The sequence below is a fragment of the Salmo salar genome, chromosome ssa20 (assembly GCF_905237065.1).
Source record: "Salmo salar chromosome ssa20, Ssal_v3.1, whole genome shotgun sequence".
NCBI classification, from domain to species: domain Eukaryota; kingdom Metazoa; phylum Chordata; class Actinopteri; order Salmoniformes; family Salmonidae; genus Salmo; species Salmo salar.
In genome coordinates, this window is record NC_059461.1 from 9,236,676 (window position 1) to 9,254,918 (window position 18,243).

An 18,243-nucleotide genomic window follows, 5' to 3' on the forward strand; every position below is an offset into this window, starting at 1 on the left:
TCACCAAAACCATAAAATCAGCTAAAATTATGCACTAACCTTTTACAATCTCCAACAGATGACACTCCTAGGACATTATGTTAGACAATGCATGCATTTTTAGTTCTATCAAGTTCATATTTATATCCAAAAACAGCGTTTTACTGTGGCGTTGATGTTCAGGAAATCGTTTCCCTCCAATAACCGGCATTCAAGTCAGCACCACAAATTAAATAATTAAAATTAGAAAACATTGGTAAAATATTATATTGTCATTTAAAGAATTATAGATTTACATCTCTTGAACGCAATCAACTTGCCAGATTTAAAAATAACCTTACTGGGAAATCACACTTTGCAATAATCTGAGCACTGCGCCCAGAAAAATACGCGTTGCGATACAGACTAGCCGCCATGTTGGGGAGATCTAAAATCGAAAATACTATGTAAATAATCCATTACCTTTGATTCTCTTCATCAGATGTCACTTCCAGGTATCACAGGTCCATAACGAATGTAGTTTTGTTCAAAAAAGCTCATCATTTATGTCCAAAAATCTCCGTCTTGTTAGCACATGATCTAAGCCCGCCGGACTTCACTTCATGAACGAGGGGAAAAAATATATTTACGTTCGTTCAAACATGTCAAACGTTGTATAGCATAAATCATTAGGGCCTTTTTAACCAGAACATGAATAATATTCAAGGTGGACGAATGCATTCTCTTTTATAACGTATTGGAACGAGGGTACCCAACATGAACTCGCGCGCCAGGTGTCTAATGGGCCATCATCGTTCCATGGCTCTTGTTCGGTCAGATCTCCCTCCAGAAGACTCAAAACACTTTGTAAAGGCTGGTGACATCTAGTGGAAGCAATAGGAAGTGCCAAAATATTCCTCAGCCCCTGTGTTTTTCAATGGCATAGGTTTAAAGGTAATACAACACATCAGGTATCCACTTCCTGTCAGAATCTGTCTCAGGGTTTTGCCTGCCAAATGAGTTCTGTTATACTCACAGACACCATTCAAACAGTTTTAGAAACTTTAGGGTGTTTTCTATCCATATATAATAAGTATATGCATATTCTAGTTACTGGGTAGGATTAGTAACCAGATTAAATCGGGTAAATTTTTTTATCCAGCCGTGCAAATACTGCCCCCTAGCCCTAACAGGTTAACACGCTGGTAGAAATGAGGTAAAACGGATTTAAGTTTCCCTGCATTCAAGTCCCTGGCCAATAGGAGCGCCACCTCTGGATGAGCGTTTTCCTGTGTTCTTAAGGGCATATACAGCTCATTAAGTGCGGTCTTAGTGCCAGCATCGGTGGTGGTAAATAGACAGCTACGAAGAATATAGATGAAAACGCTCTAGGTAGATAGTGTGGTCTACAGCTTATCATGCTGTATCATGCTTATCAGCTTACCTCAGGCGAGCAAAACCTTAGATATCATGTACCAGCTGTTGTTTACAAATATACATAGACCTCCACCCCTTGTCTTACTAGAGGCTGCTGTTCTATCCTGCCGGTGCAGTGAATAACCCACCAGCTGTATGTTATTCATGTCGTCGTTCAGCCACGACTCTGTGAAACATAAGATATTACAGTTCTGTAATTTTGAAATGTTCTACATTTTCCTAAATGAAACGACATAGGAAATATGGATTTTGTGAGGTCCTATATTAAATTGACTTATTAGACTGGTAAAATGTAGGGGAAAAGGCAGACATTTTACATAAACATTTTCCGTTGGTAGGTCTACCATGTGTTGGAAAGCCTTCTCACCGATGACAATACCAAAACGGATAATTGTGACTTGAATTGGAATAATATGAATAATGATGATGAAGGTGAGAGCCCAGTATATCCTAAACCTTTATTAATCATAGGCTGTTGTTACTTTGTCTCTCTAAAACCACAACGTTTCCATCTCTATAGTCATGTGACAAAGAGTCTGTTTTAACTGAAATGTCAGCCTTTTACCCCCAAAAAAATTGACACATTAAATATTTTATTTTCATAACAGATGAACATTTGGTATGCTATAGCCCATATGAACAAATGTATTTTAGCCCATATAAGCAACACCTATGCATGATTTAATGAAATGCATCAAACAGACACAACATTGTTTCATATTCTTTATTAAAATACTCCTAAACAGAAACAGGCAAGAGGCTATACAGCTGGCTTCACATGTTCCCCCGCCAAATAGGCCTACAAGGAAACTCAAAGTATCTCAACGAAATTGATTGCGCGCGGGGGGTCTGTGCGCTGCGTAGTACCTTCCACAAAAAGTTTTGCTCAACAAAAAGACAAGTAAACACACACACACACACACACACACACACATATACATTTGACGTGTTCCTTTCCGGCCCCTGAGGACAGATCAGGCACAGCTGTGACTCGGGGGGTCATGTGTCTCGGCGAGGTCAGACTGAGCAGGGCTGGCAGACTCGGAGAGGGGGTCAGAGGTTACTCCCAGCAGCCCCGGCGGTGTGAAAGGTTAGGTGTCAGAATGCAGAGTAGGGTTTCAAAAGCCAATGGTGAGAGATCCCAGATTTATAGATACCCATTGCAGCCTGGATTCTCTGTCTAGTAATTACACTGAATATGAGCATGCCCGGTGAGGCTTGGCAGACATATTTCATTTCCACTAAAGCCCCTGTAGACTGAAATAATACATGAGATAACCAGTGAGAGAACAGAGAGGAGAGCAGGGGGCAGAAGAGAGGAACGAGAGATGGAGAGACAGAAAAGCAGAAAGAGGGAGAGAGAGAGAAAGCGAGAGAGAAGGGGAAGGGGTCATATTTGTTACCAAACAAAACCCCATTCCTAGCAACAAGACCTTTGACGTCAAATTCCAGACCGACACAGAGAAGGTCACAGGGACCATCCCAGTGGGATGAGAGGAGTCGGAGTAGCGCACAGCCCGGACGGCAGGGAGCAACAGCACAGCCAGACCACAGGAGAACAGATGGAGGGGAGCGAGGGAGTGAAAGAAAAGAGGACAACAATTAGATTAGTTTAGAAAAGTTGCGATGCAGTTTGCAATATCCTGCTTGGTGGAAGTTTCCCGTGAGAACCCCAAACGGGCAACAGAGGGCCCAGACAGACAGTTCAAACATGTTTACCCCTCATTGGAAGGTACAAATTAAATTAGCCCCACCACAAAAGAGGGGATGTTTTCCCCTTCTGTTCTGATGTCATGGTAGTGGGGCGGCATAGAGTGGGGGTCGTCCCGGCCTGACCTGCATGCATTCATCTTAGAGACCATTCATCTTCCCCCTCTCTCTCTCTCTCTCTCTCTCTCTCTCTCTCTCTCTCTCTCTCTCTCTCTCTCTCTCTCTCTCTCTCTCTCTCTCTCTCTTTCTTTACACCAAACACTGTATGAAATTGCTAGCCACTCAGTCCAGGGCATTCCTCTGCCTACACACGTAGGCACACACTCACACACACACACTCACACACTCACACACACACACACACACACACACACACACACACACACACACACACACACACACACACACACACACACACACACACACACACACACACACACACACACACACACACACACACACAGCGCAAGAGCAAGGATATAGCTGAGCACTGTTTACAACTTCACCTCCGCCTTACAAATCCTCCAAGACTACGATTTCCCTCTCTCTTTCAAAGTGTTCACCTAGTGCCATTTGAGAGGTTCCGTTCCTCTCGGAACAATGGTGATGCAACCCTGCTGCTAACAAGGCCGAAGCAGATTGAATTGGCGATCATTACTGTAATTGCTTAATAATTGCAGTGACTGTAGCCTTGGCAGGGTCCCACTCTGTGAACACATCCCAGCTAGCTTAGTCACTGTGTGCACGGCTATGTTGTGTTGTGATGATAAGCAGTGTGTGACAATGGATGGAAGGAGGAATGCGTGTGTGTCAGTAGGCTCGACCCAGCCTGGAGGCCATGCTACATTCCTGAAGCCGGGTGTTTTTTCTCTCTCATCTTATGGGAAGCGTTGGTGGATCATAAATGCTTCATAAATGCTTCCAGACACAGAGCAAGGACACGGCAGCTATCGCTGAAAGGCCCTCACCCTGCAACATCTCCCCCTTGTATTTTTAGAACACTTTGTCTGCTTCCAATGCCTGCCAATTTTTGTTGAGTTGTGAGCAAAGGTTGATGACTCAACCCAAGTCATCTATGGATGGTACTCCTATGGGCATTACAACATGTTTATAGGTTTCAATCATGGAAAAGAGTTGATATGTAAAATCCATGTGTGCATCTTGAAATTCTGGAGTAGCTGTGTTCGATATTTGAACACAGAAATCCTGTTAAAAAGATTAAACGACAAACAATTTGTATTACTAATGAGGTTCTGCGTGTCAACTCTGTGTGTCAGCGTGTGTCATTGGTCATCTCATGAGTCTCTCTCGCTCTCTTTCTGTGGCACGCACATGCGCACGTACACACACAGACACACACACAGACACCCACACTCTTGTGATTTCATTTGACACACCCCTTATCCCTGGGTTCACATGTTCCCATTCTAACACGTGCACAGAGACAAAAATGAACAGCAGCACAAAAAAATCCCTTGTGAATGATACAAACACAATACAAACATACATCATTTATGAGGGAAGTCATTCAGAAAGGAAACATTTGTAAATGTTTGCTCATCTGGCCTGAGACAGAGAGGTGGGGAAGGGGGAGTGAGAGAAGGGGGAGAGAAAGAGGAGAGGGAGAGAGGGGGGGTGGGGGGAGAGAGAGAGGGGGGAGAGAGAGAGGGGGAAGAGAGAGAGAGAGAGTGAGAGGGAGGGAGAGAGAGAGGGGGAGAGAGAGAGAGAGAGAGAGAGAGAGAGAGAGGGAGAGAGAGAGAGAGAGAGAGAGAGAGAGAGAGAGAGAGAGGGGGAGAGAGAGAGGGGGAAGAGAGAGAGAGAGAGAGAGAGAGAGAGGGAGAGAGGAGCTGCAGTGTGTTTTGGGGAAAAGGCAGGCGGCCAGTTGATAATGGGCTCTGTTGCTGTTCCTACTCCCTCCAGGGAGGTGGGAACAAGTAAAACAAACAAACAGAGTGAGAGAAAGTGTTTCTTTCTTTAATGACAAAGTGAGAGATAGAGAGAGAGAGATAGAGAGGCCTGGAGAAGGCAGGGCAAGGAGTTGGGCCCAGTGTGTCAGCTGTCAGCCTCCTATGTGTGTGTGGTTGAACCCTCTGGCCTGCCTGTATTCAGCCCAGCAGCCCACACAAAGGCCCAGAGGAGACACACACACAAACGTGTAAACAATACCATTGTTTACTATTTTGTTTATTATGTTGGGAGAGATTAGTTGTTATTGATTTTTTCAGAGAGCCTGGTAGAGTGGAGGCAGTGGTCGAGGTTCCCACTAGTAACCCACAACCCCCCCCCCAGCCCCCCTCCTACGCCATTCAGGCCGTCACACCCCTGTCAGTTCCTATAACGGGGCCCTACCTGAAGTATGCAGATCAGGCCTTTGTGGTGTCCTGTCCCGGGTGGACGGCCATTCTTCTGGCCCTGGGGCTATTATGGCCTCATACTCAGCACTCCTGGGGTCATAGCCTTTCAACCTCAGGGGCTCGACTTCTGCCACCGCTGCCTGACAAATCACCCAGCGCAAAACAAAGGAGCGGCAGGGCCTTAGCGTGAGAGAGCAGTCCAAATGGCCTCGCGTTGCGCCGTTACGGCCCGCGCTGCTATCCCAGCCCCGCTGAATGTGGACAAAGGGGAGGAAAGAAGATGAGGGAAGGAGGGAAAAAAAGAGGGAGGTGCAAGAGAAGAAGAGAGAGAGAGAGAGAGAGAGAGAGAGAGAGAGAGAGAGAGAGAAAGGGGGGAGGGAAGGGGGAAAAACAGACATTTGGGCTCTTTCATTTGGGGGGACTATGATAAATGGCTGGCCTTTTGCTGGGCTATGCTCCCCCAGTGCTCTCTCTGAGCCTCCCTTGACAAGAGAGCCTTTGAGGGCGAGCGGACCTCACAAACATCGCTCTTTGTCCCAGACTGGCCCGAGCCAAGACCTGACCGCTCTGACTTTAATCAACCACCAAAGCATGTGTGTGCGTGCGTGCGTGTGTGTGTGTGTGTGTGTGTGTGCCTGCACGTGTGCGTGACACAGAAAGAAAGTGTGGGTGAGAAAAAGACAGAAAGAGAATCAGAGAGGTCTACTTTCCTTTACTCCTTCATAGTCATTCAGAACTTAGCCTTGGGCTGGGGTTTGGAGAACAGGGGCCAACTGGAATTTGGAGTAGTGTTCATACTCACACTTGAGGCATCTTTCAAATTGCCTGCTGCAAGAACAACGAGCCGAATTTACCCTCAAGTAGTGAGGCCATCGGCCAGCTGAACTAAAGAATTGTTATTGTGATCCACCTGCAATTTAATTGTTCGTCTCACTGTACTGTATGAGAAATATGAGTATTTTTATCTGTCTATATTTACTTCTACTACAGGGGCAATTAATAATTACACAGTATATCAGGAGCATCACGGCAAGCCTACAAAGGCAAATTATCCAGTTCAGAGCGTTACAATCGAGTTAATGGGTTGCAAAAGCTGATTAGCAAGTTTGACAAAAATGTCTGAAAAAACCCAGGGTGAATGCCTTTAGTGGCATAGAGGGAACTTTACGGTAGGTTAATTGTTTATGATGAAGCTGCACTGGAGGCGAGTGTGTACGGGGGTAGGATTACACGCCGGTTAAACTTAATGCCGAGCCAGCGGGGGAAATCGCTGGCTAGAGCTGTGCAAAGATGTTCTCCTCTCATATTCCTATCATTATGGTAGGATGCACTTTGTGGGTGTCTGCGTGTGTGTTTGCATGTGTGCCTGCGTGTGTGTCTGCGTGTGTATGTGAGAGAAAGAGAGAGAGAGAGAGAATCGGGGGAGGAGAGCGGAGGTTATGGGAGCTTTTGCCTTTGTCAGCCCTCACCCATCTCTAATCCCAGCTCTGCATTTAGTCATTTAGACTCCTTCCTCTTTCAGTGTCAGTGTCTCTGTCTGCTCAACTTCGCCTGTGGCCACACTGCAGCCAGACAGACGTGGTGCATTCACGCTCAGATCGCTACATTGGCACTGGCGACAGGTAGACAAAGTGGCTTTTTGTGTGTGTGTGTGTGTGTGTCTGTGTGTGTGTGTGTGTGTGCGTGTGTGTGTGCGCGGCGAGGGCAAACACAACACACTGTGCCATGGTGCCATAATACCCGCCCTTGCCCAGTGGCCCAGATTAAATCCAGGCTTTGATCCACCCCCTAATCGGAGATTACAGGCCCAGGGCTGAGGGTGGGTGCACTGCCTGCCAGCGCCACTGAGATCCTCCCTGCTCCCCCCACTGGAAAACTGGCAATTGACATGAGCTTTAGAGCTGCCTAATACAGAGGCGGGCAGAAATAGACCCCGTAATGCCTTTCATGGTCAAGATTATATCAATGACTCTTTTTCACTGCTGCATTGGTGTCAACAGAGTAGTGACACTGACAGAGACCATTTTAGTCGAGGGGACAGAATGGTACATCTGCGTAAACAGATATTAGATGTGTTGTCGCGGTGCCAGAGGATCAAATTATGTACATTTTGTTCGATTGTAAAGTCAATTTCAGTGGCACATGTTTTGTGGTTCATTCGTTCGGGGTCAAGAGCTCCCAGTCTCAATGTGAAACAAAAGGCTGAGTCTCTGTCTACAGTGAGTTTGATTTACAGCCCATCTGCAACCGAACAAACACTCTTTGACTAGGCCAAGGCAACAACCAAAAAAATTGCACTTTAGCCCCAGTGTCGTGAGCCAATTTTCCAGTTTATATAAACAAGGCCGTGGCTGATTACACTTGGGGTCTTCCTGAAATAATAGTTTACAACAGTACGCATTAAAAATAATTAGCCCTAACCCAATAAAGTTGGGGAGCCACAAGACTGGGTTGAGTTAAAGCTAAAGCAAGCCCTCTCTCACTCTGAAGCTCACGAGCTGCTAGCGGTTTGCATGGTTAGCGTGTTCCTGGTTTAAAGAATATCTAGACTGGGTCCCAAATGATAGCTCAATTGGTAGGTCACGGTGACTCCCGTTCCCACCCATACGTAAAATGCATGACTGTAAGTCACTTTCGATAAAAGAATCTGCTAAAATGAGGAGGTAATTGACAGGTAAAGAAGTTGAGAATGGGGAGCTATTCTTGTGACCTCATCCTGTCCTCTTTTGTAGAACTACAGACTACCGACAGGCTTTTTGTGTGCCGCAGACTATAGAGAAGAGGCAAAGGCAATGTGAAAAAGGTTTACAGAAAGATATACTACTGGTATCACGCAGGTTAATGAATAGGGCGGTGAAACTGCACGCCTGTAAGCACACACGCACGGACACACACACAGACGTATCCGTGGCCCGTGGTCAGCATTATCAGCAAGGTCACACCACCTCACCTGGTCACAGGCGTGAAATGACTCTTCCCTGTTTGTGTTGGTGATAATTACAATGGACCCACCTAGATTAAACAGCACAGGGCTCTCACCCTGCTAAACACACCCAGATACAATCAGTGACCATGACCAGCCACCCCAGCCCCTGGAGTGGAACTGACAGTCTATCAGCTTGACGGGGGAGGTGGCACTTTGTACACATATAGATTGCCTGCCGGTTGATTTTTAATTTAAGACTCAATCAACAAAACCACAGGAGGCCGTCGGAAGAAATCCTGAAATCATGGCCCTCCTATCCAGGGTTTTAAGCATGTGAAGGTGCTGGACTAGACTATACCCCATACCCCTTCCTGCTCCCCTCAATCTCATGTAACCCGGCCCCAATACTGAAAACATTCAAATTCTCATTTCCTGGCGGCTGAAGAACACCCCATCCCCTCAAATTCCCACACAAGCAAACTCACTCACACACACACACGCACATATAAATACACACACACACACACACACTGACAAACACACACGTCATCCACCTCTGGAAAACCGGGGCACATTTATCTTGCTTATTCGAAGATGCTGCCCAATTAACATTGCAGTGCTGGTTGCAGATCAATGGCTCCCTCCACCGATTGTGGCAAAGTGTGAAATGTACCATAAATCTGGCGCAGGGGAGCAGGGGTGGCAGGGCGCTCCTCTCAGGGAGGTGTGGAGGCTGGAACAGGCTCACAGTGACTGGGGGGGGTAGGACCTGGTACTTATGGCTACTTCACAACCACCAAGACTAAGGCTTGTTTTTCCTGTTAATCATCAATCAATCAAATGTATTTATAAAGCCCTTCTTACATCAGCTGATATCTCAAAGTGCTGTACAGAAACTCAGCCTAAAACCCCCAAACAGCAAGCAATGCAGGTGTAGAAGCACGGTGGCTAGGAAAAACTCCCTAGAAAGGCCAGAACCTAGGAAGAAACCTAGAGAGGAACCAGGCTATGAAGGGTGGCCAGTCCTCTTCTGGCTGTGCCGGGTGGAGATTATAACAGAACATGGCCAAGATGATAATCAATCTTGGGGTCAATTTCATTTCAATTCTGTCAGTTCAGGAAGTAAACTGAGATCGTTCTTTTGAAGAAGCATTGGGTAAAATTGAAATTGGAATTATAATTTCAGTTCACTGAAATGACTGGATTGAAGTAGAATGTGGACTCCAACCCCGCTGACCATGTGTTCTGACTAGGGGGTGACTATGTGCCCTGTAAGGACAGTCTATAACTAAGTGACTGTAAGGTCCAATTTGTAAGTCGCTCTGGATAAGAGCGTCTGCTAAATGACGTAAATGTAAAATGTAAATGTCATATCTGTGCAAAGCATAGTTCTTAAATATTGAGTATCAAAGTTTTCACATCCCAGATATCAGAACAGTTTTGTAGTGAATCCTACGTTCATAACCCATTAAGGTCCTCACCTTAAAGGTACCTAAAGTGCAGAGTATCAAAATCCTGAGACATTTGTAAATCTGTTTTCTTAGAGTGGTGCAATCGCAGATAGAACCTTATAGTTCTGAAATGTCAATCTGGTTTCAGCCATGTCGTCCTACAGTAGCTGGCACAGAATGTTATAATTATTTAAAGGTCAATAAAAAAATTAAAAAAGTATAGTATGATTAAATAAAGATAATACCCTTCATTATTTCTAATCACATCATCAAACATGTCAATTCATGTTCATCACACATTTGTTAAAGTGATAGTTCACTAAAACGACAAATACACTATATCCTATGGAACTAGCAACATTACTAAAGCTTACTTCTGGATAAGTAAACTGATATATTTTTCTGGTCTCTGACACCAAAAGTCAGTAAACCGCTCGCTAGTTATCAATAAAATGTGTTAAGTTTGTCATCTTTGTGAAATAACCCTACCATGGAGATGTTTTGTGTTGCTATAGAACGAGACAAAAACAACAACGCGTCTCTAATAGGCCTTTAAAAAAAGCTCTGATGCCCCTGTACTTGTATTTGTCTTTTATTTATTTTTATCATAAAGACCTTTTAAGTTATGGCCATTCTTCTAAAAAGTGGTGAAAAATATAAGTAATTACAAAAGAGGACCAGAACCAAGGACTTGGGATCTCAGAACTGTTTTGTGATGCCTTCCTCTTTCATGACTCAATAAGTACATCACCTTACATACAGTTATTTTTGATTGACAACTCAGCATTGTGTGATTGGATTATCAGATAGAACCTTATCGTCCCAATGTCTCGACTAGTGCCCAGAGTTTTTCCTAGTCAGGTTACTAGGCAGGGAAGAACTAAAGCCCCAAGGCCTGAGCCTAGGATCACAGTCTGTTGTACCAACCAGTGCATGAAGACCTATGGGTCCTGGCTTTGGCAAACAAACACTTCTCAGGTAAACGGTGCAGATCAGCCCAGGTCAGAGGGTCATCGCTCTCCTATTTGCTTACTGATAAGATAATCATTCGTTTGAGATTATCTGGAGGGAGGTGGAGGGTCTGGGCTCTTTTTAGGTTACAGTTCACAAAGGGTCAATTTATGGTCAACTGGAGGGGAAAGGGCATGTTCTAGGGAAGGTCAAATCTTTGGTTCACAGTAGATCTGGTTTTGCTGTCAGTTTGTTGTTGTATCGTATAAATGGTATTGCATCGTGTTATTTTCTGCAGATAAAAAGATTCCTAATCTTGGCCTATATACACAGTGCATGGCAGCAGGCGGCCTAGTGGTTAAAAGAGAATTGTGGCAGTAATTGAAAGGTCATGTTGATGTGCCCTTGAGCAAGGCACTTAACCCCAATCGCTCCTGTAAGTTGCTCTGGATAAGAGTGTCTGCTGAAATGACAAAAATATCTAGAATTAAGTAAAAGTACTGTACATGTGAAAACAACCATTGCTGTCCTTTACGTACCGTGCCTGTTAGCGTGTGCATTTCTATGTGTGTTACTGCGTGTGTGCGCGCTCGTCTGCACCTCCTCGTGGGAATGTTAGTGGACGCACCCTCTTCAGATTGACACGGCAGCTGTTCAACCCTGACCAGAATGATCCTGTGCCTTTCTGAAACACGGGGGAAAGATCATTGTCTAATAACCAGGATATCTCCACTAACTAAGCAGTGAAAATAGGGCTGAGGTCAAAACCCCCTCCCTTTGTCAACTCCTCTAAGCATGCTATCACGGACACTTTGGGCTGTGCGCCCCCAAATGGCACCCTCTTCCCTATATAGGGCACGAGTTTTTGACCAGATTTTGTAGGCTCTGATCAAAAGAAGTGCACTATGTGGGGAATAGCGTATCATTTGGAGTGCAGGCCCATGTAATAGGACTCTGCCAGCCCGTTCCTAAGGACCCTTGGTGGTGTGAAGGTTGCCTGTAATGTGGATAGCTAGCACCTCATCCTAAGCCATTACTCTAAACTTGGTTGAGGGTGGAGGTCTTTGGAGGGGGGTTGAGCTCCCCCCGCCTAGCCGGAATAAGAATTGTGTCTAAATGACTTGGCATGGAAATGATGTTGATGAAGCTTGGGGCTGTTGCTCACACTCAGGCAAGGTCAGGCATCCAGCTGTCAGCTCACGTTTGGGACTAATCGTTTATATGCCCGGGCCACTCTCCCTCCGTTCCCTTCACTCTCTCAGCATCTGCCACACACACCTCTCCCTCTCACTTTAACTCAACCACCTCTCCTTCCCCTTTCTTTATTTTCCCTCCATCTACCCTTCATTTTCTCAATACCTGCTGGTTTCCACACCTTTCTCCGCTGCCTCTCTATCATCCCTCCGAAACAGTTCATGTCTACCGTGCATGTCCCCAACTGACCACTCCTGTCATCTCATTCATAACGAGGCCTGCTAACGGAGAGAAGTGTTTAGAAATAGGAGAGCTTTGACCTTGGTCTGCCATCGCTGATCTTTCACATTACAAATGACATCCCTCCAGGCTGGCAGGCTGCTCTCATTGGGACTCATAGCTGTTCACTGAGTAGCATGCTATAGTTAGCAATCGACTGTGAGATCCATCTACTATTGGGCTGCATGACGGACAGCATCAGATTATGTGTGAATGTATTTTAACTAATTGTGAGGGAAAGTGATACATGTGCAATTTACTCATTGACACACGCTCGTACGCTCATGCGTACAAACAAACGTTTTTTGGGGGGGGAAAGACGACTTCTGGAGGAGACATTAAGATAGATATTCCTTTATGGTCCATCTGAACCACTCTCCCCCACAAACTATTAACACTGACCCCTAACTCCCCCTTCCTCCCTCCTCCCATCTCCATCCCTGCCCTTACAATAGACCACCACCACCATTGCCACAACCACTGACTGCCCTTTCTCCTGCCCCGTCTGCCCTGGCCCAAGCCACGTAAAAATGTGGCAGGTTGCAGAGTTCAAGTCCTCCGAAATGTGAATCGAAACAGCTGCCTCTAATCACTTGCACAAGCCGGGCTTAAGGGCCTCTCCATTTCACCCCTCATCTGCCTGGAATTTTGAATTTCCTGAGCAGAGATCAAATGGCACCCGTAGTCACTGAGGCCTTTGATATACGGACACCCATCTCGCCGGCCCTTCTTCATTGGGATTTACGCTTGACAACACACTCAGTGTCACCTCCACTCCCAATGCAGGACCCCTGGAAACATTGGGCCCCTTTGACGGCATGCCCAGAAGTTATTTATTAAATTTGTTGTGCCACGATATTGTTTCGCCAGGCCACTTAGTTTTGGATTGCAATTATGTGCTTCATTTCACCTGCTGGTGTTCCTTTACCCCCAGGATCAAGGGAACCACAGTGTCTTTAATTACTTCATAACAAGGGTCATGCCTTTAAGGGCCATGCCATAGTACCATACTCACAGCAATGGCCGCTCTGCTCTCCTACCTCTCCTGCAGTCATCACAATACACATCTCCCATCGGATCAAACACGTTAACAACCTCCTTCCTCATGAAGCCCATGTGACACATGTCAATAAGGACAGGACATGCGTTTCAGGACAGTAAATAAAAGTCGGAGATTGGGAATTGCAGAATTCCTCGCTTGTTAGCCTCATATGGAGGGCATTAGCTGCGTGGGCTGATTGACAGCTGCTCCTGTGATTAGCCGGAGGGAGAGGGAGTGGGAGATCGGACTCTATTAGATCCCAGGTAATAAGGAGAGGCTGTCCACAGCAGGCAATGAGATGCTATCTGGACTGGCTGTGGCCTGTGGATTAGCGGATGTGAGTGGGTCAGGCCTCTCCTCTTTTCTCCTCTGTGTGGGGAACTCAGCTCCTGCCTGTCTGCTGGCTATGAGGGATCACTGACAGATAGGATACCTCACACAAGTGTATGGAGTGTGCGTGTACCCACAAACGCACAGGCACGCTCACACACAGACACAGAAACACACACCTTTTTTTTCCTTATTTTGGTTTCTTGTTCTGAAATAACAATGGGAATACAACTGAAACATTTGGAACTTGATTCCTTCTCCCTTGTGTCTGACGCGGTTAACGTTAGTCTGCTACGTGCGCAGAGTTCCTACGTTGTTGGATGTAAGTGTCGGGCTGTGGATTCTGTGGTGATTTAAAGCTATTGCGTCACATTGAACGAGAGATGAAGGTCGTTCTCAAAGCCTGGGGCTTGTCATTACGTTAGACATTAGCTGACCTCTTCAGACTATATTCTCACTTGGATTTACCAAAAAGGTGTCCGTCTGACCGAACATCTATTTACTCTGTGTAGGCGAGCACAAATAAGCTATGAACCGAGAACTAGCGTCACTAAAGGAAAGGGTTTTCCCAATGTTGAAAACATTTCCCATTTAATGCTCTATCATGGTTCATGGGAGCCAAAGGGTGAGAAGCAAGGCATGAAAATTGCCTTCCACACTGCCTTGACGAGGCTGCTGGTGAGAAGCAACGGATGAAAATTGCCTTCCACAATGCCTTGACGAGGCTGCTGATTTAAGGCCTTTGTTGTCATTAAAATAATTCATTACCAATGAACTTTTGCCTAAACAATGAATCAGATGGCCTTTCTGTTTTCTTCTAAAGGAGCTGAAGAGGTGCGGAGTCGAGTGGGAGAATGAATCTTTGTGCGTGTTTTATTTTCTTCAGCTCTAAAGCTAAATTACTTCATGCCTGAAACCACAGGGGAGATTGGAGGGCCGCTGGACTACCAGAATTTATTTTCCGAGGTGGATTGTGTTGCTGTGTGTATGTTTGGGGAGGGAGGGAGGGACGAGACTGAGAAAAGAGGGAAATTGATGCCATGTTATGCAGTTTTTTTTGCACTTGGGTTCCTCTCAACCTGCAATTAAATAAATCACAGCAATAACAGAGCCTTTGCATTCACCCACCACTGCTGGAAGTGCAACTGACCACTTTTTGACCTCTTTGTGTGGGACACCCCCTGACCTCCACTCGTAGGTTCAAACAGTCAATTGCAGGTCACTAGCAGAGCAAGGGGTGTTTAGGCTGTGTGTGTGTGTGTGTGGGGGGGGGGTGGCAGTTGATCCTCATCTAATGGATGCTTAGAATAAATGACCTACAAACTAGCCCTTGCCATCCCTTGGTATTTTCTCATTCTCCATGTCCCCACTAGCACCCCCTCTCCCAAAAATTATTTCCAACATGAGCCAACTGCACATGCCAGCTGATGAGGATGAGGTTACACACGCTCCCACCATAACCCCCCCCCATCCCAAACCCAGCTGCGCTCTCTCTCTCTCTCGCTCTCCCTCTCACCATCTAGCTCTCTCTTTCTCTCTCTCGCTTTCTCTCTCTCTCGCTCTCTCTCCCTCTCGCAATCGCTCTCTCTCTGTCTCTCTCTCTTTCTCCTCTCTGTCTCTCTCTCGCTGTTCATCCCCCCCTCTCCTGTCCCAGTCACCAGGTTGGCCATCTATCTGTCTAATGAGCACCATAGACAGGTTTAAACAGTTGTCAAACATTCCTCCATGGGCCATTACTTGCACTCTGCTCTGGATGTGGGGTAAACAACACACCCAAATGCAGTAAACTGCTGCAAAGACATAGTAGAGGGAGAGAGAGAGGGAGATATAGAGAAATCAGTGAGTTGTGTGTGTGAGAGCAAGAGAAAGAGAGGGGGGATGGTAATGGAGAATGAGAATGGGAAAGATGAAGAGAACGGCATAAGGGATGAAGAAAGACAGAAGGAGAGCGATAAATTAAAAAGAAGAGAGTCATAACAACTGTGAGAGGTATCCATTCGGATTTTTCCCTGCTTTGTCTTAAGGCCTCTGTTAATAACCTTGGTCAAAGGCTAGATTTATAGCACTGGAGGCCCTGGATCCCTTGGTGAATGTTAGGCACGCCCCTGGTCCTTCTGTCATTCCGTCCCCTCCCCTGAATAATGCTGCATTCATAACCAAGTGGGAAGTGGGACTTTACCACATACGACTGGGAAAAATCCACTTGAACGGCCCTCTAACTGGTAATTGCTGGTGGGAAACTCATCTATCATCCTGTGCTCTCACTTCTCCCACATGCTGACCTCTGATAACACCTACTAAGGAGATTATCTCGATAACAGCATTTTCAGCAGTTAAAATGCAACAACAAAACATTATTTATAAAAAACATCTATTAATATGGTTTTTGAACACTATAATGTTACCAAGCACGACACGTAGCTTGTTGGCCATTAGCCAATCAGCGTTTCTCAACAAGTTCAAAGCAAGTAAATGTATCCAACTGGTATTTACGACTTCACAACTGGTAAATTCCCACCTCCCTCTTCCTTACAAACACAAAAAAAGTCTAACCCAGTCTCCACCAACCCTAACACACGTCCCTGGTTCAAACAGTCATGTGGGTCTGTGTCCACACAAGCAAACGTCCTGGTCCATCAGTAACACCTTCTCTGACCCCCTAGCTTCACCATACCACCTACACTTAGGACAGATATTAGGTAGCTGGCCTGATTAACCAAACAAGAAATACACCACATACGTTTGGTGAATATGCGTACGCATGTGTGAGCGGCCTGTTACAGGGGGCAGGGAGGTTACAATAACACAAGGGGGGATGGGGGGGGGGGGGTATTTGTGCTTCCAATGAGTGGTGGAGATGTGTCAGAGCTGGTTCTATCTCTACAGATGGCCTAGCACCGGGAACTCTCGCTCTCTCTCTCTCTCTTTCTCTCTCCCAGATTTTTACTGCTTGTTTGTTTAGTGGAGTTCAGGGAGCATGTGTTTTAGATATGGGAACAGCATCCAGTCTCGCTCACGTCAGGATCCCTCTCACACAATACACGTCCCCACCACTCCACTCCCCGGCCCTGCACACTGATAAAGGGAAGCTTTGGTTCGGCTGGCACCCAGCCCAACTCGACTAGGTAAACCAAACGACTGTGCTTGCATACTCCCTTAAAATAACTTTGCTTGAAAAATTGTAAAAAAACGGCAATAGTACTGCTTGTCCATCTTGAGACACCGTAGCTAGTATACACTTCCTCAGAATAATCAGAATGAGTCTAAGATAAGGCAACAAATCTGTCGTTGGTTTTTAGTTCTTTTTTTTTTCTCATGAAAATGAGTCATCTATCATTGCAAGACAGCAAACACTTCATTGAAGAATCCCTACTGTTGACCAATAACGGCTACCGAAATTCGGCTTGCCTCAAGACATGTTTTTGTGTGCACGAACAGATGAAAAACCCCTTGCCGAAAGACCAAAACAACCAAAAAAAACAACACAAAATGTTGTCAGAATATATGCACAAACTGTTACTAACTGTTTTGGATGGAAAGCATGCGGACACCACAAATGTCCACTTTCACGGGGTAGGCTACACCTTGTTTAGAACCACTGGCAAATATAGAAGGATGCTTTCTCACTTGGAAACCTTGTACATCATTCAATTGTGTCAGCAGAATATCTGATCATCTCCACCATCAACTTGTATAGTTCAGTTAACCTGTTTTGATAAGAACCGGCCTCACAAAACTAAATCATTTTGAAATATTGAGTTAATACCTTGAAATGATTCTTAAGGTTATGTCAGACAGAAATGGCCCATTCACTCACCTCCAAAATTGTCCACAATTGCCACCGGTTGCACCCGTTGGCCTGGGTGTAGTGGCTGAGGGGAGGGAGGCCTTGCTTTAATTTGGCCCATTGCACTACAGTAATAGTCTCCTCTGGCTCACTGGACTCTCACTCAGACCTGCTAGTGGAACTTTAACAGCCGTGGCAGTCATTTACAGCCCCGGGCTGGCCGAGGCACTGGGAATCCCTCTCTGCCTCCAGTTCAACAGACCAGACGTTTACCCTCAATGAGGGAGCAAGGCACAGCACAACACTCGCTAATTTGTTTATTGCTCTCATTCAGTTCAGTTCACCTCCCACTCTCGCCCCTCCACTTATCTCTCTCTCTCTCTCTCTCTCTCTCTCTCTCTCTCTCTCTCTCTCTCTCTCTCTCTCTCTCTCATTGATACCTGGTTAAACCTGAAAGGAACTAGAAGTGCTGAAGAGAGTGTGAGTGTGTGTGTATAGAGGAGGGCTCCTCATGCATATCCAGACTGGTGAAGTAAACCTCAGTTGACCTTGGCACCCACCGCTCCCAAAACGATAAACAGAGTAAGAGTACGGCTTGTTCTGCCCTTCATGAGGGGACTCAGAGACCAAACAGTTCAGCTGCACAGTCCCAGAGGTCAAAGCAAACACTCGCTGTGTGTGTGTGTTTGTGTGCATGCGTGCGTATGGGTGTGTGTGTACAGTGCGTGGGTTAAGTGTCTGATGAAACTCTGTTTTTTAGATTTTTCTTTTAAGCCTATCCCAGTCCTTAACTCTTAAATCAACCATTCTGAGTTAATGCCTAA

At 45.8% G+C, this 18,243-nt stretch overlaps 1 long non-coding RNA gene across 1 annotated transcript; it reads right to left on the reverse strand.

The window, feature by feature from the left end:
* Positions 1-1,965: 1,965 nt before the first annotated feature.
* On the reverse strand, positions 1,966-17,702 carry LOC106580152 (uncharacterized). The gene is made up of 3 exons (XR_001322816.2): positions 17,450-17,702; positions 5,455-5,710; positions 1,966-2,828 (listed from the first exon to the last, which is right to left on the reverse strand). It is a non-coding gene; the product is annotated as an uncharacterized lncRNA (long non-coding RNA).
* Positions 17,703-18,243: the final 541 nt, after the last annotated feature.